The sequence below is a fragment of the Zosterops lateralis genome, assembly GCF_965231275.1.
Source record: "Zosterops lateralis genome assembly, chromosome: 10".
Classification (NCBI taxonomy): Eukaryota; Metazoa; Chordata; class Aves; order Passeriformes; family Zosteropidae; genus Zosterops; species Zosterops lateralis.
The window spans coordinates 2,456,091-2,480,857 of NC_139770.1; the positions used below are offsets into that span (position 1 = coordinate 2,456,091).

Below are 24,767 nucleotides of genomic sequence, written 5' to 3' on the forward strand. Positions count from 1 at the left end.
TGGTCAGGTTGGCAGCCAGGCTTTGCCCTGGGAGCAGCCACTTCTCCATGACAACAGAGAGTTCTTGTTTCTTGCAGCTATTTAAAGAAATGTTTCTTGAAACCCTCCTGGCCTGATGTTAATAAGCACAATTTTCATGGAATTAGCAGGACAATTGGACACACAAAAAAAATCCCCATTAATTGCAGCCTGACAGATTTGGATCTCCCTCTGTTTTTTTTTTTTTTCCCTCTATGCTGTGGGATGAGCACTGGGAAGCAAACTGGGACTTTTCCCAGCCCCTCCTTGCACCAGGGCTCCACAGGCTGCACGCAGAGAGTGATTTTTCATTTTTGAAGCAAACAACAGCAGTGACATCTCAGCAGTGATGGCTGCAGTGACCTCCAGCCCGCCCGTCACGGGCCATCAGCCCCTGAGCACCTGTCATACCCTGCTGCAAAAATGTCACAGTGTCAACACACTCACTCTTCTGGTGTCCTCTCCTCTTGCTTTGTGTCCCCATCAGTCAAACCCGAGGTGCTGAAATCCCAGCAAACCCTCTGGAAGTGGAGCAGGGATGTTTGGGAATGGAATGCTCGTTCCCTTTTAAGTGCTCCTGTTAGAGTAGGAAAGAAAACACAATCACAGAATTGCGTGTGGTGCTTTATTGAGACCTCTGGAAGTTGGGGGAGGACCCAAATCTGACTTTGCCGAAATTGAAAAATAACACAGTTTTTAGACTTTTCTTGTTACATAAGGATGCATGTTAATCATTAAACCCCATTGTTCCATTGATTCGACCCAAGCCTAAACCTGTAACAATGATTCTCGTGATTCTTGCTTAAGGTTCTGGTTTAAGAGAATGATCGTATTTAGTTATTAAACTAACATTACAATTGACAATAATGTCATTAATCATATTGATGATTGTACAGGTACAGATCCTCCTGGCCTGACTTTGTTCTCAAGGCCCATGTACTTTATTAAGAATCACCATCATTCCCCCTTCTCCCCCATTACCTGAGCAAAGTTATACTTGATTTGGTTAAAACAACAGCATGGAATAATATCCTGGTTGCAGTGAAGCCAACGTTCCATTCTTGGGCCCTGCTACCTCAGAAATCATTTTAACCTTACACTCTCACTCCCACCCAGCCCTGAGGAAGTAATCACTGCACAGGAGCCAATAAAAAATGGATTAAGCTCCAGCTTTGAAGAATTTGTCTCTAAAGGGCCCCGAAACCACTGTCTAAAAGCAATATTAGCAGCATCAGGAGCTGAAAAAATTTCACCAACAGATCTAGGTCAGTGCATTATGGGGAGAAACAATAGAGCTGATGTCAGGAATATTACCCAAAATCTGCCTCTGGTAGTCCGGAGGGATTTAAGTCATCAACTGTTCTTTCATTTGAGGAGTTTGGGGCATGGCTGTGACAATTTGCATCCTCGTGTTTGGGATTTGGCTCACCAGGGGAGGTTCTGCTCCAGGGTTTTGTTTTAAAGGTTTTCAGTCTCTGCTGTGGTAGAGATTTCCCTGTGTGGTTTATTATCGATGTGTGTGGACTGCTGAGGATGAAATCCTGCATGTGCAGCCAGGGGAGGGTCAGGCTGGATATTTGAGAAAATGCCTTCATGGAAAGGAAAGCTCAGCACTGGTGGAGTCACCAGCCCTGAGGGAGCCTCAAAGCCATGAGGATGTGGCACTTGGGGACATTCAGGTTGGACTCGATGGTTTTAGAGCTGTTTTCCAACCTTAATGGAAAAGGTGAATGGTGTAGTATTTTCCGTGGATTGTGGGACAAGGAACTCTGCAGACCTGAGATGTTCTAGAAACACATGGCTTTATTACAAGGGTGGTGGGTAAAGAGGGCTTTGCCTTCAGCCACCAGCAAAGCCCTAAAGAGAGAATGGGGAGAGAGAGATATAGAAGAGAGAGTAGGGGGAAAAAGGGGAGAGGCAAGAGAGGGCAAAAGAGCAGAGGGGCAGAACAAGAGAGTAAAGAGAGTGATCACACTGTTACAATCCATTCTATCTCTTTTTGTGTTGAATATTCTAATTTACAGTGACCGACCCGTGTGAGATACCAAACCTACAAACTTTGCACGCAGCCTATGAGAACTGCTACATTACCATGTCATTTTATATTCTAAACTCTAAAGACTCCTTTTCTTATGTACTTGTTCCCTGATGCCTTTGGCAGAGTGGAAAGGCAACATTCCTGAGTCTTTTGTTTTCCTGTCTTTCAACCCATCTCCAGTTCATCACCGTTTTCCTGCCTGCCATGATCACATCTCAAAACTGCCTTTCATTCCTATTTCACTCACAGGTTTTACATCTCCAGTATTTCTTACCATATGATCATATCCATAAGTCCTTCCTGTCCCATCTTTCCCAACAGAACAGAAATGGAAATAATGGAAATGGAAATGGGAATGGGAATGGAAATGGAAATGGAAATGTCCTAACCACGCTCATTGTGTAAATTCCCAGATTCCTTTGGAATGGTCCTTTCTGGGGTTGTGCTGTTTAGGGAGGCACAACACCACGCTGTGACCCTGCTGGTGACATCCAGAGACAGCCCCCTGCAGGGTTTGTCACATTTTAAACCAGGGGTAATTCCCCAGCAGGTGATGTTGATAAAATCCCTCCCTGGACAGGGAGAATGAGCAGAGAGGAGGACGGGCAGGTTTCTATATCCACTTCTGCATCCTGCTCAAAATACCTGCAAAAACAAGGCCTGGAGTTCTTTAAAGTTGTATTTAGGGATTCTTTTTTTTTTTTTTTTTTTTTTTTTTTCAAAAAAGCAATTTTTTTGCTTCTTTTTATTTAAAGGGAAGAGCTGTGGGAGGTGCTGAATGCTGTGAGTGCATTATTTGCATTGATATTAAATGTGTATTATAGACTAAAAGCTCATTGGTGTGTACAACAACATCCATCAACATCAGCCTCAAGATCTGAAGCGAAGACACAAAATTATGGGTTTGATGTCTGGAGGTTTTATCAAGTCACTCCAAAACCTCCTGTGCTTCAGAGGAATATAAATAATATTATTTATTATAATCTACATTGCAGCACTAAGGCCTGGGAAGGACCTGGTCACAAAGTTTCAATCCTGAGCTAATGTTTTATGTTGTATAAAAATAAGATTTTGCATTGTTTTAGCACTCTAGTTGAAAGCACAATTTTAATAATAAGATAATGGAGAAAAAACAAAGATGACTGGAGTGTCTGTGACAAAATTATAAAAACATTCCTTTCTTCTGTGAATGCTGATGGATACCAGGAAACCACCTCTCTAGCAGCTGGGTAATTTAATTTTGTGTACCATTACAAAAGATAATTAAGCATCTGAGAGGAGGAAAAAAAAAAAAAAAGGAAACAAAACAACAACAACAACAAAAAATTAAAATAAAATTATGCCAGACTAAAACGAGCTGTATAGCTACAGGAAAGCTATTTTTAAAGAAATCAATTATTCCCTGAAACATGAGAAGCTTCATTTCAGAAATTGCAACGAAAGGAACTGCTGGTAACCACCCCAATACATCTCCATTTCTCAAAATAGTAGAAGCACTTGCAGAGAGAAGCCAAGTCATTCATTATAGAGCACCCCCAGGAGAGAGATTTTCTCCAAGTGAACTTCACATTCCTCTCTTGTAGAGAAAAGCAACCCTGGAATAAAGACAAGTGCTTAGAAAGAAAACTCGAGTGGCTTTAAAAGTTTATACATTTATGGGCAATGCAGGGATTTTGTGGGTCAGATGGTTCATTTGAGTATTTAGGAGTTTTAGAATCCTTGGGTTTGGATAAAAACTCTCTCTGTGGGAGTGCCTGGACTGTAATGAATCATTAGTTTAAATAATTGACTGTAATAATGAACTTATTAAAGCTTTCAGGTGTTAAAGGATGGAGAGGAAGAGTTTACATCAGGTTTGATTCACCTCTAGAGTGTTGCTTCTGCAAAATGACACCATTTTATGGAAAAGTCTGGATATAATTCCTGCCAAAGCAGCCAATACCTACAGTAGTATTTTTAAAATAAAACAGATTTTCCACAAGAGAAATGACAGTTTTGCAAAACTGGCAAGCCAAACACAGAAAAGAGCCCTTTCAAAATTGATTTATTTTTTTTTAATCGTGCCATTACTTTTTAATAATAAGACAACAAATTATTGCGTTCTGCTAATTCCTAATTTAGCTTTGAAAGATATTTGGTTTTGGTCAAGAATTAGCAGAGCTGTTGTGCAGGACTCAGCCAGGTAAAGAGACTTTGGTTTTAACTGTTTTAAAGGGATTTGCTGCAGAGCTTTCCCTGGGAATGGCCGTGTCAGGGAGCTGGAAATGGGCCCTTTGCAGGAGAGATTAACTCTGGACCTTTGCCTGGCAGATCAGCTCAATGCACAACAGAGCTTTGATCAGTTTATACCCAATTCAGAGCCTCTAATGAGTTCATTTTGAAGCACTTCTTCAACGTGAACAAGGAAATAATCTCAATTTCTGCACTGCTCTTCCCTGTGTTTTCCTCACGTACGACGCTGCCCCTTGCTGACATTTATGTTCTCCCAAAAGCTCAGCTGGCTGGGAACTGGAACAACAAGTTTTTCAGCATCATCCTCCCTCTCTGAGACCTCAGGACACTCCAACATCCCCTGAGAAAAGGACGAAGCCCTTCAGCTGTAACTGTGATCCTGCACATCATGAGTCGTGCAACAAACCTGCAGCTTTTTTGATGTTGATTCTTCATGCAAAGAAGTTAATGAGGAAAAAAAATGCTTTGAGTTTGGTCTTTAGGGTGGTGCCCTTTTTTTTTTTTTTTTTTCTTCTATCTTTTGTGGTTTGTTGAGAAGGGATTGGTGGGTGAAGGATGGAAAGGATGAGAGTGATGCCTCAGGTTTGAGCTTTCATGTATTTCATGTGTCTGTGGTGCCCAGGGGTGCAGCTCTGAGCTCACAGTCAGTGTCACTCAGCTCTGCACACAGCAGGGACACAAAACAAATCCTTTTCCTGCTGCACACCAAGGACAACTTTCAGCCCCAAATGCACAAACAAGGGTGGGCTGGAGGGAGGAACAAGAAGGATGAGACCTCACAACCTGGAGCTGGAATTGGGCAATTAAACCCCAAAATGCAAATGGACCAAAACTTATAAAATTGTGAGACCTGGTGACCCTTTGACCATTTTGTGACCATTTTGTGTCCACTTTGGGTGTAGCCCTGGCCAGGCTCTTGTGCACCCTGAAGCTGGAGCAGAGATAGAGAGATCTGGGGTGTGTATCCCATTAGGAAAAAAAAAAGAAAAAAAAAAATAAAAAAAAAAAAAGAAAAAAAAATTGAGAAACAGGCACTCAAAAGTATTTATTTGTTTTCTTTTTCTTACCACTTCTCTGAAGAATCCTCTTTTTTTCTCTGAGTAAATCCAGTAGAGTTTGATTTTTTTTTTTTCTTTTTTTTTTTTTTTAATAAAAAATTCTTTGTGTCATACCCATGGATAAACTCCTAATGGTGTTCTGGGAAAGCACAGGAAAAGTACAGTTGTGGTGTAATTATAAAATACATTCTGCCATACACGGGGAAGGGAATAAACCAACAAGTTCAGCTTTAACTGAATATTTAATTTTTTTTCAAATATTTATTTGATCAACAGTCTGATAGGCTAAATATTTATAATTAAACACACTGACTTTGCATTTGCAGAGCAAGGAGTGGGACGAGGATGATGTTTGGTAGATCTTGATGTTGTGAGGGTGTTTATTTGGAAAATTCCATTCTGGAGAAATGAGAGAGTGAGGATTTCTCCATCAGCAGAAGGTTCTATTTTTATCTGTTGTCTGTATTTCCACGAGCACGGTGAGCACAGCCCTGTTTGTTCCTTGCACCATTCACAGAACAGCTCTGGGATCTATAAAACCTGTAATTAACACTCTCATCACCAAAAGTAACTATTAGCTAAAGTTTCTTGAGGAATTTATTGTTTTGAGGTTTTTTTGCCACATTTTTTCATAAATTTATTTTATAAACAAGACCAGATTAACACTGGGCAGTTTTAGTCATTCCTGCATTTAGGTTTATGCTCATGCAATAATGTTTTTTTTTTATTTTTTTTAAATACTGTGTTTATCATATTTATCCAGGATGCATCTTTAAGTTCAGAATTGACCTTTAACTCAAAAAAAAAAAAAAAAAAAAAAAAAAATAAAAATCAGATCTTGAGAGCTCTAGAAATTTGAATACTCTGTTGCTGGAGGATATTATTTATGTTTAGGTTTTCCATAATTTGCCATGTGTCAGTTGTCGGGTCCCGAGGAGCCGAAAGGAAGGAAGTGACAAGTTGTGGTGACAAGTCTGCAATGAAAAGATGGTGGGATGAGCAAACAGAAATAAATGCAGACAGAGCTGCTCTTTTCTGGGCTGCTGCAGACATGAAATCTCCAGGCTGATGAGTTTGGGTTGGCTGTGTCCCTGCCTGGAAATCCTGATTGTGGCTCTGGATCCTGCCCTGGGGTGTCGCCCTGATTTTTCAGCCTTCTGATTGTTTTTCCTTTCTACTGGAGTTTTCTCACCCTTGTAACAAAAAAAAGACTGATATTTTGTAAATATGTTCCTTCCAGAGGGAAGGACAAATTGATGGTTTGACCAGTGGGGTCTGAGGGGTGTCGACTCTGTCCCCCCAGTCACTTTTCAAAGTCCAAACTCTATTTAAACCCTGAACCCAAAAATAAAGTTCTTTTTCTTCTCGCTCTCAACTTGACCGATGAGTTTAGTTCTTGTTGTGTCCTCTCGTGACAGATGGGGGAGGAAGAGAAGATCTTGTTCAACAAGCAAAGAAAAGGGGGTGCTGTGGGTATGACTGAAATGCAAAGTGCCAGCAGAGCTTCCTCCCTCTCCCTTAGTATTTTCCTGTGAAGCTGGAAGTGTTTGAAGAGTCAGTCATTGGTTATTTTAACCATGATTTTGTTGAAAACTTCAGCCTTCCTACGCAGGAATAACTGGGGGAAAACATCAAAATACAATCTAAACTTAAGTAAATGTAGTGAAACCAGAATTTTCATAGAATTACTGGATGGTTTGGGTTGGATGGGACCTTAAAGATCACCCAGTGTCACCCCTGCCACGGCAGGGACACCTTCCACTGTCCCAGGTGCTCCAATCCCAATGTTCATCCTTGCCTTGGACATTTCTAGGGATCCAGGGGCAACCACAGCTCCTCTGGAATTCCATCCTCTTCCTTCCCAACATCCCATCTAATATCCAATCTATCTCCTCATATCTGACATGAGTTTGACCTACAGTCACCTTAAAATATCTAATTAACACTCACAATTATTTATATTTTCCTGTATAAAATAGGATTTCAACCAAGAGGTGCAACATTTTATTAGGATTCAAAGCTCCCTGGATCTACCCACAAACCCCAGTGACAGAAAGAAAGCAAAAACAGAAAGGAAAATCAAGTCAAGACCAGTGGAAGATATTTCATACATGAGGATATAGAAAACTGCTAAAAGCCATGGCCCAGCCTTTTTTACAAGATTAACTTAATTAAAAACAATGAATCACTTAAAGTCCAGCGTAAGTTAATTGTACTTTGGCTTCAACAGCTGCAAATCACCCCAAAGTCACTCACAGGTCATGGTAAATCATGGGATCATTGCTTATTCCAGGCATTGAAGGGTCTATTTGGAATTATTTTGTAGCTGTGTTTGTGCCACTTGCCCCATGTGGATTTCAGTAATCCACACCTCCTCCTAATGCAATTGTACATTACTTAAATGGGGGTTTTTTTCTTATCCAGTTCAATAGATCAGGAAGGGTAAGGTCACCTCAAGCTCTGTCTTACAATTCTTTCCAGTGTATAATTGAACATTTTGTTTAAAAATTGACATTCGAGGAAGGAGCAACATTCATTTTGTGCTCTGGAAACAGATGCAACGTGAATTTATTTGGTTCTCAAGACTGTTCTTATCAACACCTAATTCATTTCTCCACAATGTGGGGAGATAAAGAGAAGCTTTTTTATTCCAACTCCCCTAATTCATTCCAGCTTCCTGCCTCGGAGCAGGTCGTGTTTGCACGTTCAGGGATTGATCACAATTTGTTAGAACAAGATATAATTCCCCACTCATCCCTGGCTGCTGATTTATAAATGGGTTTTATGGGCCCATCTGATCTGTGCAGGCTGTTCTTGCATTTCAAGAGGCTTTAATACATTTATTTTGACGGCGACTTTTTGTTTAATAATAATAATATGTCAGTCTTAACATCCTGGCTGGCATAAATAATTCCTTCCCAACTGCACGTTTCTCACACATGAAAGTGTTCTTCAAATCATTCTTTAGTAAATGTCTCCAGAAATTCGCTTCACTCCACGCTGAGAGCTCATCACGGGCCTGGTTTATATTTGAATTGTCTGTTGGGTGAGGAAATCATTCCTGGTGCTCATTTGGGGGCTGCTGACCTCTGAGTCTGGGCATATTTGAGTCATGGAGCATTTCTAAAAAAATGTAACAGTGATTATTCTTTTGCCTGTTATTGAAGCCAATTGATCAATGGGCGTTGCCCACCTTTATTGAGAAATTTAAGTTATTTGAAAAACCTCTTTATTTCCTACTCCTGGTCCAACATGTTGACTCGACATGGGAAAAATAAAATTTAATCCACTTTTTTGGGAAAACCTTGTTATTTCCTACTCCCAATCCAACATTTTGACAAGACATGGGAAAAAATAATCCCATGAAATGTAACCCATTTTTTTGGGAAAACCACATTATTTTCTACCCCGATCCAACATTTTGACTAGACATGGAGGAATAAACCCATGAAATGTAACACACTTTTTTGGGAAAACCTCATTATTTCCTACTCCTGATCCAACATTTTGACTAGATATGGGAAAAAATAAACCCATAAAATGTAACACACTTTTTTGGGAAAACCTTGTTATTTCCTATTCCTGATCCCACATTTTGACTAAACATGGAGGAATAAACCCATAAAATGTAACCCACTTTTTTTTGGGAAAACCTTGTTATTTCCTACTCCTGATCCAGCATTTTGACTAGACATTGGAAAAAATAAACCCATGAAATGTAACTCACTTTTTTTTGGGAAAACCTCATTATTTCCTATTCCTGATCCCACATTTTGACTAAACATGGAGGAATAAACCCATAAAATGTAACCCACTTTTTTTGGGAAAACCTCATTATTTCCTACTCCCGATCCAACGTTTTGACGAGACATGGGAAAAACAAACCCATGAAATGTAACACACTTGGCATCTGTAGAAGAAATGTTGCAGAAAATTCTGATTTCAGCTCCTCTGGTTTTAAGCGCAGTTAAGAGCCGTTAACTCCAATATTTAATTACTTAATTGTTATCATTTAAATCAGCTTTCATCAGTCTCCAGCTCGTAATTCAAGGCCATCTGAAGAGACTGGGGGATGTTTGCCCTATTTATGACCACATTTGTAGAGAAGTTCAGAAGAAGCCACTGGGGGTGAATTTTTATCAAAATGATGGCCTGGGGTGTAGTTGTTCCTTTGGGAAAAAAACAAAACAAAACAAAACCAAACAAAACAAAAACCAAAAAAAACCAAAAAAAAACACCAAAAAAACCCAAAAAAACCCAACAAAAAACCAAAAAACCAAAAAAAAAACCAAAAAAAAAAAAAAAAAAAACAAACAAACAAAAAAAAAAAAAAAAAAAAAAAAAAAAAAAAAAAAACAAAAACACACAAACAAAAAAAAAACCCAAGGAATTTTTTGATTTGAAATTTTGTACGATGTTACTTCTTAAAATCACAAATATTTCCAATTTTAAGGCAGATTTTTTGCTGTCTGGAACTGAGTGAGGCCCTTCTGGAGCTGCCCCAGGGTTTGTCATGACTTTCTCCCCTTCCTCCTTGGGGTGACAGCAGGGTTCAGCTGCTGTTCCTCAATCTTCTTGGAAAATATTTCATTTTTGCTTCCACTTGTACCTTGATGTTCTCCCAGCTGAATATTTCGGTGGGTCAGACTCAAGAACTTGGCTTATATTTATAATTCTGAGATTTTCCTGTTTTTAAGGATCCAGCCAATGTCTCTGCAGCTGGTTTTCAGTACAATGTTTCCCAGCTTTTCCTCACAGTTGTGAAGGGAGGAAAGTTTTTTAAGGAACCAAAGGTTTCAGTGAGTCTCTGTAACTTCAGGAGCTGGGAGGGGACACTTGAAAACCTTCAGGTTTATTTTAATTTGACAAAGCTGATGCAATTTTAGGATCTTGCTCTTTATTTTTTCTGGGATGGCTTAAAAAAAAAATAAAAACTGGTTGGGGGGAGGGTGAAAAAAGCAGCACATCCTTCCATCCAACCCAAAATACATCCACAGGAGGTATTTTTGTGCACTGCAGTCCTCAGAGCACACGTTTAAGGGAGAAGTTTTCCACGTCAGTTCCCCTCTGAGTCACAGGGACGTGGATCCAGGGTGGAATGATGTTCCCAAACACAGGAACAGCATCTCTGCTCGTAGCAGGACTTTTTGTTTTTGTGGAAGACGTCTCTGAAGGCTTTCCATCAAAACCAATGTCCCCCTCTGCACAAAAGCTGTTGAAAAGCATTTTTTTTATCAGTGAATTCTTGTCTTTCCTGTTTACGGGGTTTGGTATTTATTGTTTATGGAGAATATACATTAAATAAATTAAAATACTCTGTTTACAGAGTTTATAGCTTGTGTTTTCTAAATAAACACAGAAAACCTGCAGTAGTTTTCTCTCTCAAAATGGCCTTTAATTTGATAACAATGAAATAATAATAATAATAATAAATCTCTCTGGCTGCCATCAGTCACACTTAAAGCACTGTGAATATTTTATTAAAAGGAAAGATTGCAACAAAGTAATTTTAAGGCAGCAGAATTGAAGTCAGTTCTTGTGGGAATGGACTACTGTTCTTTCCTTCAGTCTATGATTAATTTTTAAATAAATGAAACTACACAGGCGTGAGACCTTAGAGGCTTCTGATTTTCTCCTCTCTGCAATGTTCCGATTAAAGAGCGAGGCAGAAGGATCCCAAAGATCCAGATTTGAGAACTCTGGTAAATATTGCAGTTTGTTTCACACTGGAAACTTCTGATACAATGGGCTGTGATGAATATTTCATCCCACGTTGTTATCAGGGCTGGGGTGATGCGAGGTCCTGGAACTGGGAGGGTTTTAAATGTGAGCTGGGGGTGAATCCAACACAGCAAATCCATCCCATTATCCTGAGGAGAATCCCAGGATCAGTCAGGTTGGAAAATGTAGCCCTGGTTTGTGCCTGAGGGGTTTTGGTTTTCTGAAATTCCCTTCCCAGGGAGTTTTCTCTAAAGAGGAGAAATGTTTTTGTAGCTGTAACTTTGTTATTCATTCCTTTCCCCAGGAGGGACTTCTCCTTGCTGTCCCTCTGCTCTGACCAATGGGAGTGAAGAGGTTTGTCTTTGTGTCACCAATCACATTGGTCTGTGTGAAATGGGATAAAAGGGAGACACATCCCAGAAATAAAGGAGTCATTTTCAGCCTTCTGAAGCTCAGAGTCTGTGTCGTTGTGGGATAAAATAGTGTCAGGAAAAGCCCTCTAAGATCGAGCCCAGCTGTTCCCCAGCCCTGCCCCATGTCCCCAAGTGCCACCTCCACAGGGCTCTTAAACCCCTCCAGGGATGGGGACTCCACCCCTGCTCTGCCCCAGGGCACAACAACCCTTTTGGTGAAGAGATTTTCCCAAATATCCAAAAACTAAACCTCCCCTTGTGCAACTTGAGGCCATTTCCTCTCACCCTGTCCCTTGTTCCTGGGGACAAGAGCCTGAGCCCGCCCAGCTCCAGCCTCCTTGCAGGGGGTTTGGGATGCTCATCCACTCTCAGCCTCCTTTGCTCACACCTGGGCACATCCAGCTCCAAAAATCCAGGATAAATCCCTTCTGCTGTTTATTAACACACAGAAAGCAAAGAAAACCTGATGCTGCGTCTATTTTTGCCTCCCTGTCCCTTTCTCTGCTGTGGGGTTTAGCAGGAGCTCTTTGACACCAGCATCATTCACTGGGAGGGCTCTGAGTTCATTTTTTGGGGGCAGGTGAGGCTTTGATTGAAGCTCAAAGTCAAGCCTTGGTGACTCACACTGGTGTCTGAGCTCTGTAAATTTAGAAACTACAGTCCATAATCCTCAGGCCAGCAGCTGTTTACTCCATCTGATGAGAATCTCTGGTGCTTTGGCTGCAATAGAACATACAAAAAATACCTTAAGTGGCTTAGGTAATTGTGCCAAATCCTGTTTGATTAATGCACTTCATCTCCCCGTTGCTCCACTTGCAGCTTTGGACCATTCTCAAAAAAAGAAAAAAAAAAAAAGTCTCAATAGAAACTAATTTTAGTGTGGATGTGACATCTCCTGACAGTGGGTCCCTCACAGCCTCTTAAAGCTTAATTTACTTTCCTGTCTTGGAACACTTCTAAAATCTAAACCCCCAAAGCTCTCACAGAGGATTTCTTCCCTTTTTTCTTTTTTCCCCCCAAGAAAACAATTATTGCCCATGACTAATTCAATCGTGTTGGTTTTAAAATTCTGGAGCAAATAGGTGAAGCCAAAGGGAGCAAATCTTTTTTTTATTTATCTATTTATTGCCGTTGCCAACCGCCTGTGATATTTTTCATCCTTAATCACCCCTGCATGAAATCAGGAATAAAATGGGACTGATCTGCTAAATGAGCCTGAGCGGTGCAGGGCTCCTGGACACCAGATGAAAGTGATGTTCTGTGATAGAGCTGATCTATTTTAGCAGGTTTTTTTGGTGTGGATTGGAGGCTGTAAATCTGCCCTGGGCTGGGTTTTGTTCTGTTTAATATGTTCTTTATCCAGGCTCTTTATCCACACCCCTCCTGTCACAGATGGGATTGGATCCCTTCAGCCTAATGTGGTTTGTAGCCATTTGGTGATCTATTAAGTCTGGATTTTTTATAATTTTTTTTAAACAGAATTTGCCTTTTTATGGAATTAATTAGATCAGACAACATCTAGCGAATGATGTGGTGGTTTTGTGTGACTGTGATAAGAACGGGGTTGGCTCAATATTAAGAAAATTTAAATATCTGCCCCTCAGGGGGTGGAAACAATACAAACTTCTAAGGGCTCCCTGCGTGGATCCCGTGCTTTAGACATCTGCTCTGATAGCAGAAAAGCCTGGAGAAGTGATTAATGCTGCGTCAAGGATTTGCAAAGTTTTTACCCAGAGTTGAGCACTTGTGGCAATGAACCCACAAATCTTTTTGTTAAACTGCAAAGAGCAGAACAATCTGGGGGGATAAAATGATAATTCTCATGACCACAAACCTCAAACCCCCACATTGTGCTGCTTGAGAAGCTACTTACAAAAAAATTGTTAATTTTTATCATGCCAGGAGGTTTGAAATGGCCTGAAATACATGAACCACAGTTCCACCACACACAGGCTGTGAGTTCAGAGTTCCTGGTGTCTTGATGGTTTTTAGATTTCTTACCTTGATATTTACAGAGAGTTTCAGGTAAATCTCGCTGTGAATTAACTTCATTATTATCAGATTATTGATAAATGGGCAGCTCTGCACTGAGAATGAGAGTTCAGGGAGAGTTTGGACAATGTCCTCAGGCACAGGGGGGGATTCTTGGGATTGTTCTGTGCAGGGCCAGGAGTTGGACACAGATGATCCTTGCAGGTCCCTTCCAGTTTAGGATATTCCATGATTTATGACCCCCATACCATGAAGGAGTGTAGCCCTGGTTTGTGTCTGAGGTGTTTTGGTTTCTGAAATTCCTTTCCCAGGGAATTTTCTGTCAACAGGAGAAATGTTTTTGTGGCTGTAACTTTGTTATTCATTCCTTTCCCCAGGAGGGACTTCTCCTTGCTGTCCCTCTGCTCTGACCAACGGGAGTGAAGAGGTTTGTCTTTGTGTCACCAATCACATTGGTCTGTGTGAAATGGGATAAAAGGGAGACACATCCCAAAGATAAAGGAGTCATTTTCAGCCTTCTGAAGTTCAGAGTCTGTGTCATTGTGGTGTAAAACAGTGTCAAAGGAGCACAGCAGAAAGTTCTCAACCCACAGGCCGTTGGTTTCAGATATTTCCTAATGGAAATGTCAGACTCACTGGTGGTGAATGGCTGTTGAGACAAAACCCCAAAATTTTCTCTCTGTTTTGCCCATTAACTGTTAATTAAGTCCATGGCAGTCGTATTCATGGAATGACACAGACTGGGCATTAGTGGGGTGGTTGAGGACAAATCCTGCACCCCACAGAGATGAAGCTTCGGCAGCAGGTGCCTCTAGGATGTACAACCTAAAACACACACGTGGATCTCCAAATTGGTGCCACTTTTTCCCATTTCAAACACTTTTCTTAATTCCATTTTCCCTGTTCATTATCCCTGTTCCATAAGGGAACGTCTGAAACCAACAGCCTGTGGGTTGAGAACCTACTGCTGTGCTCCCTCATGGAATGGGGGTCATTTTGGGAGGTGTTTGTGGAGCTGCTCATGGAAATCTGATCTTTTTCAGCCTTCTGATATTTTCATTTTTGTAGTGGAATTTCTCATAGTTTTTCATGTAAACAGAAGTAATATTATTGTAAACTATTCTTTTTGTTTATCGTTCCTCTCTTGAGGAGGGACAATTGATGGACTTCTAGTTTGACCAGTGTGGTTGGAGAGGTGGCAACCTTCATCCTCCAATCCCTGGTCATTGTCCAAAATCTATATAAATCAACATGAAAAAATAAACTTCCCTTTTTGCTCTGACAACCTGACTGGGTAGAATATCCTGAACTGGAAGAGACCCACAAGGATCATCTGTGTCCAACTCCTGGCCCTGCACAGAACAATCCCAAAAAATTTCCTCCTCAAATCATCCTTGGAGACATCTCCCAAAGCAACAAAACCAGAACGGAAAGATTTTGTACAAATCTTTAATAAGCACAAAGAAAAGCTACAAAATGTTCATCGTCAGGCTGCTGATTTAATTCCAGTTGTGGGGAAACATCTGTTTGTCTTTGCTGGAGCTTGGGAAGCACCGTGGAGCATTAGAAATAATTCCAGAGTTGTTACATTTGTGGTTTCATTATAGATCTGGGTTTGTTCTCTGATAAAGCACGTTTGAAATCACAGCAGACTCCAGCTTTCAGCAGAATTTTTGGAGGATTAAGTCTTACATCCTGATCAGGATTGAAATAAAACAGGTAAAAGAGTTTCTGAAGTCCTGGCAAATCCCTTCATAATTAAAAAAAGAGGGGAATTTGTTTCAAGCCTAATTTGAAGGATTTCTTTAGGATGATACTGCTGTAGTTCGCCACCCACCTTTATTATAATTAATAATGTAATTATAATCAAAAAGGATCTGAGTAGGAATACTGATAAGAAACGAGGATTTTGATAACATTGGACATCAAGGGAAAACTTGTTGGCACATGAAAAAATCAAGAACTTTTGTCCCTCACTTTTGGCATTGTTTGACCAGACCTGCAATGCCCAGAGGTTAAAATAAATTCCCTGATTTTATAGAAAGTAATACAACCAAGAGACTTCACTGCCCATGTCCAACGAGGAAACAAATTTAGAAGCTTTCATTTGAAGAGGCTGCAGGAAATTCAATTTCAATGATTCCTGTGAATACATATCTTCTAAGTGAGGTTTGTTTTGATGATACCTTTGCCCTGACTTTCTCTTTTTTTGTTCTGCAGAAATATTTGCTCAGGGTTTTTTTTTTTTTTTTTTTTTTTTTTTTTTTTTTTTGGTTTTGTTTGGGTTTGTTGTTGGTTTGGTTTTTTTTTAATGGAAGGTTTCTGTTCAATGATTACTACAAGCCCTTGACTCCAAAGGACACAAATTGCCAAGACCAAGTGTGTCTGTGGAAATCATGATTGATGGAAAAGGGAATAAGCTCCAACCTCCACCCTGGCTTAGAGATAAAGCTGAAGTGGTGAGAAAACGTGAATTGTTTGCTTGTGGAGTCAGGACGGGTCCAAGATGTCAAGAGGAATATTTGGGTTGTTTTCCCTGATTTTTATGACTCTTTTCCATGCCCATGTTTGAACGAGGCAGGTGGATTTCAGGGAATTAAAATCAAGTCTTGCTCAAGGAGTGGATTCAGCAGGAGGGAGAATTTAGTGAGGAAACCAAATATAAAATATAAAATATAAAATATAAAATATAATATAAAATATAAAATATAAAATATAAAATAATAAAATAATATAAAATAAATATTATAATAATATATTCTTTTATTTTATAAATTATATATTATTTTATATATTTATTTATTATATTACATATGTTATTTTAAATATACTTATATAATTATCCTAAAATATTATAAAATAGTATTAAAATAATATATGACTCTTTTCCATGCCCGAGTTTGAATATAGCAGGTGGATTTCAGGGAATTAAAATCAAGTCTTGCTCAAGGAGTGGATTCAGCAGGAGGGAGAATTTAGTGAGGAAACCAAATATAAAATATAAAATATAAAATATAAAATATAAAATATAATATAAAATATAAAATATAAAATAATAAAATAATAAAATAATAAAATAATATAAAATAAATATTATAATAATATATTCTTTTATTTTATAAATTATATATTATTCTATATATTTATTTATTATATTACATATGTTATTTTAAATATACTTATATAATTATCCTAAAATATTATAAAATAGTATTAAAATAATATATGACTCTTTTCCATGCCCGAGTTTGAATATAGCAGGTGGATTTCAGGGAATTAAAATCAAGTCTTGCTCAAGGAGTGGATTCAGCAGGAGGGAGAATTTAGTGAGGAATCCCAATATAAAATATAAGACAATATAATAAAAATAAATAAAATAAATATTATCATGTCATTTTATTTTATAAATAAAATATTATTTTATATATTTTTATAATATATTAAATATGTTATTTTATATAAGTATATATATACTTATATATACTTATATATATACACTTATATAATTATCATAAATATTCTAAAATACATAATATAATATAAGAGAAAATAATAGAAAATATTGTGTTATGGTATATTATAAAATATTTAAAATAGTATAGAGTAATATAAAATAATATAAAAGATTGTGTTATATTATATCATAAAATAATATAAAATATGGAAAATGAAATATAAAATACACAGGCATGAGCAGGGAAGTCAGCAGTGATGGAAAGCTGCTCCTGCAGATAAAAGAATTGGGTCAGGGGAGAGAGAACTGGCAAAGACAAACTCTTGAGCACCTTTATCAGGAAATAAAAGGGAGCTGGACTGGCTGTCAGAAAGGCAGAGAGTGAGATTAGAAAATCAAACGGCACGGCCTGTCCTGCCCCTCTTTGGCAGGGTTCATCCTTCTGAATTTCTATTGGCATCATCTTTGGCCAGGTGGAGTAACTGTAAAATCCAGCTGATACTGAACTGTTGGGGAATTTCCCTGAAAATTGGGAGGATTATATCCAAATTCCCAACCACAATTATTTCAGAATCATTTGGGATATAAACCAGGTCCTAAATGGAAAAACCCACCAATTTACCATATTTTCTGTCCCAGGAAATGTCACCAAAGCTTATTTTAAAGTTTGCAAAAGTCCTGATGTTCTAAATCTCTACAATAATTTTTTTAAAAAATCCTTGTATTAATCAGCACCTCAGATTTAATTAGAATACAAAACATGAACTTCTGGGAAAGGCCTAAAAATTTGGCTCAGCCACTTTTTTTGATTTCCTCCTCAATACGGAAAACAAATTCCATTTTCTATCTGCAAAAGGTTATTTTAGAATCACCAACAACCCAAAAAAAGTGGGGTTTTTTTTTTTTTTTTTCACTCTATCTGGGTTATACTACATTTAGTCCATTTTCCTCCTGCTGGTGAAAGGACTGTGATGAATTTGGAACTAAGAATAGTGTCCCAATGACTGAAATAACACAAAAAATGACACCAGGAGCCTGCCATGGATCTCTCTGGCCAGTGACTCAAACCTCTAATTGTGGGGGAAGAGCTTTCAAAGGACCCCAACTGCTTTGAAATTCCGTGGGCATGGAAAGCTCTGGCTGGAGGGAAACTTTGCTGCTTCACCTGAGTTATTGCTCCATAAATTTGAGATTTTATTTAGTTTAAATTCCACCCTGATTTTTTTTTTTTTTTTTTTTTTTTTTTTTTTTTTTTTTTGGTCTGTATGTATATTTTAAAATAATGTATTTTGACTTGAGCTAAAAAACATACGCAGGTTAAAAACCTCATAAAAAATAGCAAAATGCTCTTCTTCTTCTTCTTTTTTCTTCTTTTTCTTTTTCTTCTTTTTCTTCTTCTTTTTTCTTCTTTTTCTTCCTCTTTTTCTTCTTTTTCTTCTTCATCTTTTTCTTCTTCTTCTTCTTCTTTTTCTTCCTCTTTTTCTTCTTTTTCTTCCTTTTCTTCTTCTTCTTCTTCTTCTTCTTCTTCTTTTTCTTCTTCATCTTTTTCTTCTTCTTCTTCTTCTTTTTCTTCCTCTTTTTCTTCTTTTTCTTCCTTTTCTTCTTCTTCTTCTTCTTCTTTTTCTTCTTCATCTTTTTCTTCTTCATCTTTTTCTTCTTCTTCTTTTTCTTCCTCTTTTTCTTCTTTTTCTTCCTTTTCTTCTTCTTCTTCTTCTTCTTCTTCTTCTTCTTCTTCTTCTTCTTCTTCTTCTTCTTCTTCTTTTTCTTCTTCATCTTTTTCTTCTTCTTCTTCTTCTTTTTTCTTCTTTTTCTTCCTCTTTTTCTTCTTTTTCTTCTTCTTCTTCATCTTTTTCTTCTTCTTTTTTTTCCCCTCTTTTTCTCCCTCTTTTTCTTCTTTTTCTTCTTTTTTTTTTTCTTCTTCTTCTTCTTCTTCATCTTTTTCTTCTTCTTCTTCTTTTTTCTTCTTCTTTTTCTTCCTCTTTTTCTTATTTTTCTTCTTTTCCTTCTTCTTCTTCTTTTTCTTTTCTTCTTCTTCTTCTTCTTCTTCTTCTTTTTTGTTCTTTTTCTTTTTCTTCTTCTTCTTCTTCTTCTTCTTTTTCTTCTTCTTCTTCTCCTCCTCCTCAATATCACCCGACCTGTTAATATTAAATACAGGTTCTTGGTCAGGAGTTCTCCCACCCAGAAATTACTGGAAGCTTGGAGTTTATTCTATTATCTATTCTTATTTTTCTTCTCATGGTGTCCATTTCTAGGACATTTTCCTAATGTTTAGGGATTAACTCTGGCTCTGGATAATTTTAGGACAATTAAATGTATGAATATGCAGAATTATGGAGTAATTCACGTTGGAAAAGAGCTTTGAGATCATCAAATCCAACCAGCAACCAGCAGATCAGCAAATTAACAAAAATTAATTTTGTTAATCTCCAAGAGACAAGCTGGAGGCCCATCCACCCATATAGAATTTCACTAAAAATGAAATAAAAATTGCATTCCCTCTTTTTTTCCTGCAGGGGAAAATACTTCTGCACAGCGTGAAGAGCATTTGCTTGGCAAAATTGCATCAATTCTCCTCTCATTTCCAAGGGAAGGATCAGGCAAGTATTAAAATATTGTAGGAACTTCAGAAATTGGATTTTTTTTTTCCTTCTTTCATTCAGCCTCGTTAGTGTTAAAGCCTCTCCAATTGCCAGGTGGATTGAAAAATGCACATTTTGATAAAAACACTGTCCATTGTTTTATTGTTTTGTCTTGCTCTTAGTTTCTAATTCCTGGGGAAAAAAAAAATTCTCTTTTTATTGCTTTGTTTGGAATGGCTCCAATTTAACCCTGGGAGGAAGAGCTGGATGAAATACAGACAATCTGGACAAATATAAACTGAGTTTTCTATAAAAAATACACTGAAAATCCACCTTGCAATCTCTCTCCTGCACCCAGATGGCAGCAGGAGGCTCTTTATAACCTTCAACATCCCCACTCCTGTTTATTCTAATTATTTAATCCACTTTAAAAAGAAAAAAAACAAAACAAAACAAAACAAAACAAAACAAAACAAAAAAAAAAAAAAAAAAAAAAAAAAACAAAAACAAAAAAAAAAAAAACAAAAAACACCACCTCCCCAACCTAATAATTGCAAGGCAACTTCATGACCTGAGAAAAAGCTGGGTTAAATACAACTCTAAATTCTCCCACCACAAAAAAATCTATACAGGAGTGGAATAAACAGCTTTGGAAGTCTAATTTCTTTTTTTTTTTTTTTTTCCTTCCTTTTTTTTCTTTTTTTTTTTTTTCTTAAAGGAGGAGGAAGGATCTGAATGTTTAGGGCTGTAATACATCCTTGTGGGATTTAGCTCCAATTATCAGCTTTTTTTTCTGGATTTTTTTCAATCTCCTCAAGTAATTTAGTTCATATCCACACTTTAGCCCAGGTCTATTATTTAGTTATGGAGACCTTGATTTAATGAGTGCTGAGATGCCCAGGCAAGGACAAAGCTGTTGTTGAGGCTTAAAAGTGCTGAGTATGAACTAAATAATGCTCTGGTCAATGAGATCCTGGGTTTTGGGAGGTGTTTGAGGAGCTGCTCAGGGAAATTCTGAAATTTTGGGGTGTTAACTTTGGAATTTCATAGTTTGGGAACAAAAGCTGGGCACAGTTAAGGGGGAAAAAGTAAATAAAATTAAAAAAAAAAAAAAGAAAAAAGCAAGCTGGTGATGTCAGAAATTAAAAAAAAAGTTTTATTTCATCTCTTGCCCAGGTTTTTTTAATTGAGGAAGAGGAGTGAGATAAATGTAGCCTTCCCTGGACCACAAACAATGACTTTTCCCTCAGCAGAACCAAATCCTGTGCCTGGTGTCTGCAGGAAACCCCAGGAACAGGCAGAACAAACCCACTGGAATAACTGGACTCTGAAAGAAATTAGCCCAAATATCTAAAATGAAAATATTCCAAAAAACTCTTACAATTTATAGAAAAACAAAACAAAACAAAACAAAACAAAAAAACCAAAAAAAAACCAAAAAAAAAAAAAAACAAACCACACAAAAAAACCAAACCAATCCAAACCAAACCAAACACAAACAAAAAAACACAAAAAAATAATGAAAAAATAATAATAATAATAAAAAAAACCCACAAGTGGAACTTATTTGATTCAGACCTTCAGCTCTGAGTGATTTCTGGTGTGAAAAAAGCTCAATGCACCATTCCTGGGAATTCACCATTCCTGCCCAAACTGCGGCCAAATTCCCTGCTCTTTGTCCTTGTAGGACACAAAAGAAAGATGAGAGACTCTAAATATTTCAGAAGGCAAAGAGCATAGAAAAAGCTTTATTATTTAGTTCTTACTACCATGGATTTTCAGTCAGTTTGTGGAAAAAGTCTGATGGTGCCTCAAAAACGTGGGAGTGGTTGAAAAAAAAAGGATGAAAGGAAATTTGGGGTAGGATTGGAGTGTTTGAGGTTTGGTGTTGGAGCAGCCCTGGGCAGGTGTGATAACAGCTGTCTGCAGTAAAAATGACATTTTGGTTTGGTTCTGTGTCATTGTAGGACACCAAAGAAAGAGGAGAGACTCCAAATATTTCAGAAGGCAAAGAGCACGGAGCATGTATCTATTACACAGGTGTACTTGTCTTTAGCGAAATTATTCCCCACGCATTCCAACATCAATAAATACATCCTGCTCTAACAATTATTATTAGTTGTGGGGTTCTCTCCACTACATTTCACAACCAGCCCACCCTGCTTTTATCAACATTTAACTTCCTCACACTTCCATGTACCCCCCTGAGCTGCTGCTGTGTAGAAATTTTCTGTGGACGGTGGGGACAAGGAACTTTGCAGAGCTGAGATGTTCTAGAAACAGGTGGGTTTATTGCAAAGGTTGTGGGTAAAGAGGGCTTTGCCTTCAGCCACCAGCAAAGCCCTAAAGAGAGAATGGGGAGAGAGAGAGATAGAAGAGAACTAAGGGGTAGAAACGGGGTAAGAGCAGGGGAAAAACGTGGGAGGAGAAAACAGAAGCAAGAGAGAGAGAGGAGAGGGGAAGGGCCAAGAGAGCGATCATCTTGTTCCAATCCATTCTATCTCTTTTTGTGTTGAATATTCTAATTTACAGTGACCAAACGGCGTAAGATACAAAACCTACAAACTTTGCATGCAGCCTATGAGAACTGCTGTATTACCATGTCATTTTATATTCTAAACTCTACAGACTCCTTTCCTTATGTCCTTGTTCCCTGATGCCTTTGCCAAGGTGGAAAGGCAACATTCCTGTGTTTTTTGTTTTTCTGTCTTCAGTTAATCACCGTTTTCCTGCCTGCCATGGTCACATCTCAAAACTGCCTTTCATTTCTATTTCACTCACAGGTTTTACATCTGCAGTATTTCTTACCAGACAATCATATCCATAAGTCCTTCCTGTCCCATCTTTCCCAACACTGCTGTGTCACCAATAGTCTTTTACTATTGAATTCTCTTTAGAAAGCAGCTTTCCTGGTTAGGAATTCTATTTTCAGATACTTAAATTGAGTGTATATTCACAAAGTTCTCTCTATGCAACCTATATATAGTTTATTCTATTTATATCTATCCATTTCCTTATGTGTGTGTATATATATCCTTATATTCCCTAAATAGTTTAGATAGTCATTCTCTCTTTATAAAAACTATTTTTATAGTTTACACAGCAGTTCTGTCTTTATAGGAACTCTTTTTATAGATGGCTTACACAGATATCCTCTGTTTATAGAAATTATTTTATGTAGAGAATGTAAACTCTATTTAAAAAGTTATGGCTAGGTGTTATGTGTAGAAATAGATGAGATTTATGCAGATGATATTTTTTTGGTTTTAATTTTTATTATTACTTTTGGGTTTGGTTTTTTAGGTTTATTTTTGTTTTTATTATTTTTATTGCAATTTATATTTATTTTTAGTTTAGTTTAGTTTTTGTGGGGTTTTTAAAAATTATTTTTATTTTTTATCTTATTTTTTTCCATTTTGTATTATTTTTAGTTATTTTTTTATTTCTATTTTTACCTTAATTTTGGGGGTGTTTTTTTATTATATTTTTAGGTTTGTTTTTTAATTTATTTTTATTTAATTTTAATTTTTGTGGGTTTTATTTTGTGGGTTTAATTTTTTATAATTTTAATCTTTTTGGATTTTTTATTATTTTTAGTTTTTAGTTGTTTAATTTTTTATTATTTTTGGGGTTTTTTATTTTTAGTTTTGTTTCTTTGTCTTATTTTTATTTATTTCTTTTTATTTCTTTTTATATTAATGTTATTTATTTATATTTTCTATATTTTTATTTCTTTATAATTTCATTTTTTATTTTATTTATAATTTTATATTTATATTTAATATTCATATTTAATTTTATATTTATATTTAATTTTATTTATTTTAATTTCATTTTATTTATTTACCTTTTTATTTAATTTTATTTATTTATAATTTTATTTCTTTATAATTCTATTTATTTTTCTATTTTTATTTCTATTTTTGGTCTACTGTGGCTCTCAGGAATGTTGTGTTTGTCTCCAGCTCAGGAGCTGTGCCTGTCCCCTCCCATCCCCAGCCAGTGACACACACAGAGGATCCACCCACTGCTGGAAATTTCACATCCACACCAAAGCCCAGCCCTGGAAAGCCTCAGGATCAACTCAAGACTTGCAGAATGTCCATGGAAGGTCTGAGGGCAGCGAGGATTTGATTTCCCCTCCACAACCATCTGTAGGGCAGGGAGGGAACAGCTGCTCCTGCAGCAGGTGCAGCTCCACATTCCCTGGGAGAGGAGATAACCAGGTTTTAGGAGCTCTGGCTGCCACATCAACACTGTCACCGGATGGTTCTGGTTGTGCTCTATTAAACAGGAGCTGTGTGTATGTTGTGATTTGAAAGGAAAATGAATGAGAGGCTCCAAGTCAGAGATATAATTTAATAAGAAGAAAGGTAAAAAGGTAAAAATAAAATAAAATAAAATAAATGGAATAATACAAAAGACCCCTGACAGAGTCAGAACACACCCTGAGCAGGGTGGTGGGAGCAGTCCAGGTGAGGGGCTCTTCCTGAAGCAGTGATCCCACAGAAAGGTCTGGGAGCTCTGCTCCTCTGGGAATCCAGTGGCTCAGGGCTGCTTGTCCTGTCCCAAATCCCAGATTCTCTCCAGGTGGGAATGCTTGGCTCCTCCCCCTGGGCATTGGGAGCATCTCCCAATGGGATGAGGAGTCGTGCAGTGGCTCCTTGGTGGCCCATTAAACACAGACAGTCCTGCAGTGGGGCCTTGGTGGCCCATTAAACACAGACAGTCCTGCAGTGGGGCCTTGGTGGCCCATTAAACACAGACAGTCCTGCAGTGGGGCCTTGGTGGCCCATTAAACACAGACAGTCCTGCAGTGGGGCCTTGGTGGCCCATTAAACAGAGATAACTCCTGGAGGGAGTTACCTGTGAGTCCTGGGCAAGGCATTGATGGGCCATGAGCAGAAGAGCCCAAAGGAGGGGCCTGGGAAAACACTGCCCCACCTGGTTCCAACAGCTCATGGAGATGGTGAGAGAATAAATACTTTGTGCACATCCTACACTGCAACCCAGGACAGTTTATTAAAAATTAGGGGTTAAACACCTGGAACAAAGTATCTCCCTCAAAAAAAGAAAAAATAAAAAAAAGGATTGTGTAGTGGGAATGGTCACAGAAAAGAACCTGCTCTGGAAGTCTGTGTGATAAAGGCAGGTTCTGGTCATGTTTTAAGAGTTGAGTCATAATTTCATCAGGGGAAACAAGGGGAGAGATAAAAATAGATAAATATGAGTAAGCCACTGGTCTGAAAGGCAAGGGAGGAG

At 37.9% G+C, this 24,767-nt stretch overlaps 1 long non-coding RNA gene across 1 annotated transcript in view; it reads left to right on the forward strand.

Moving 5' to 3' along the window:
- The window catches only part of LOC310913316, a 525,559-nt gene that overhangs the window by 485,927 nt on the left and 14,865 nt on the right, over positions 1–24,767 (forward strand). The gene's annotated exons all lie outside the window — the stretch shown is intronic.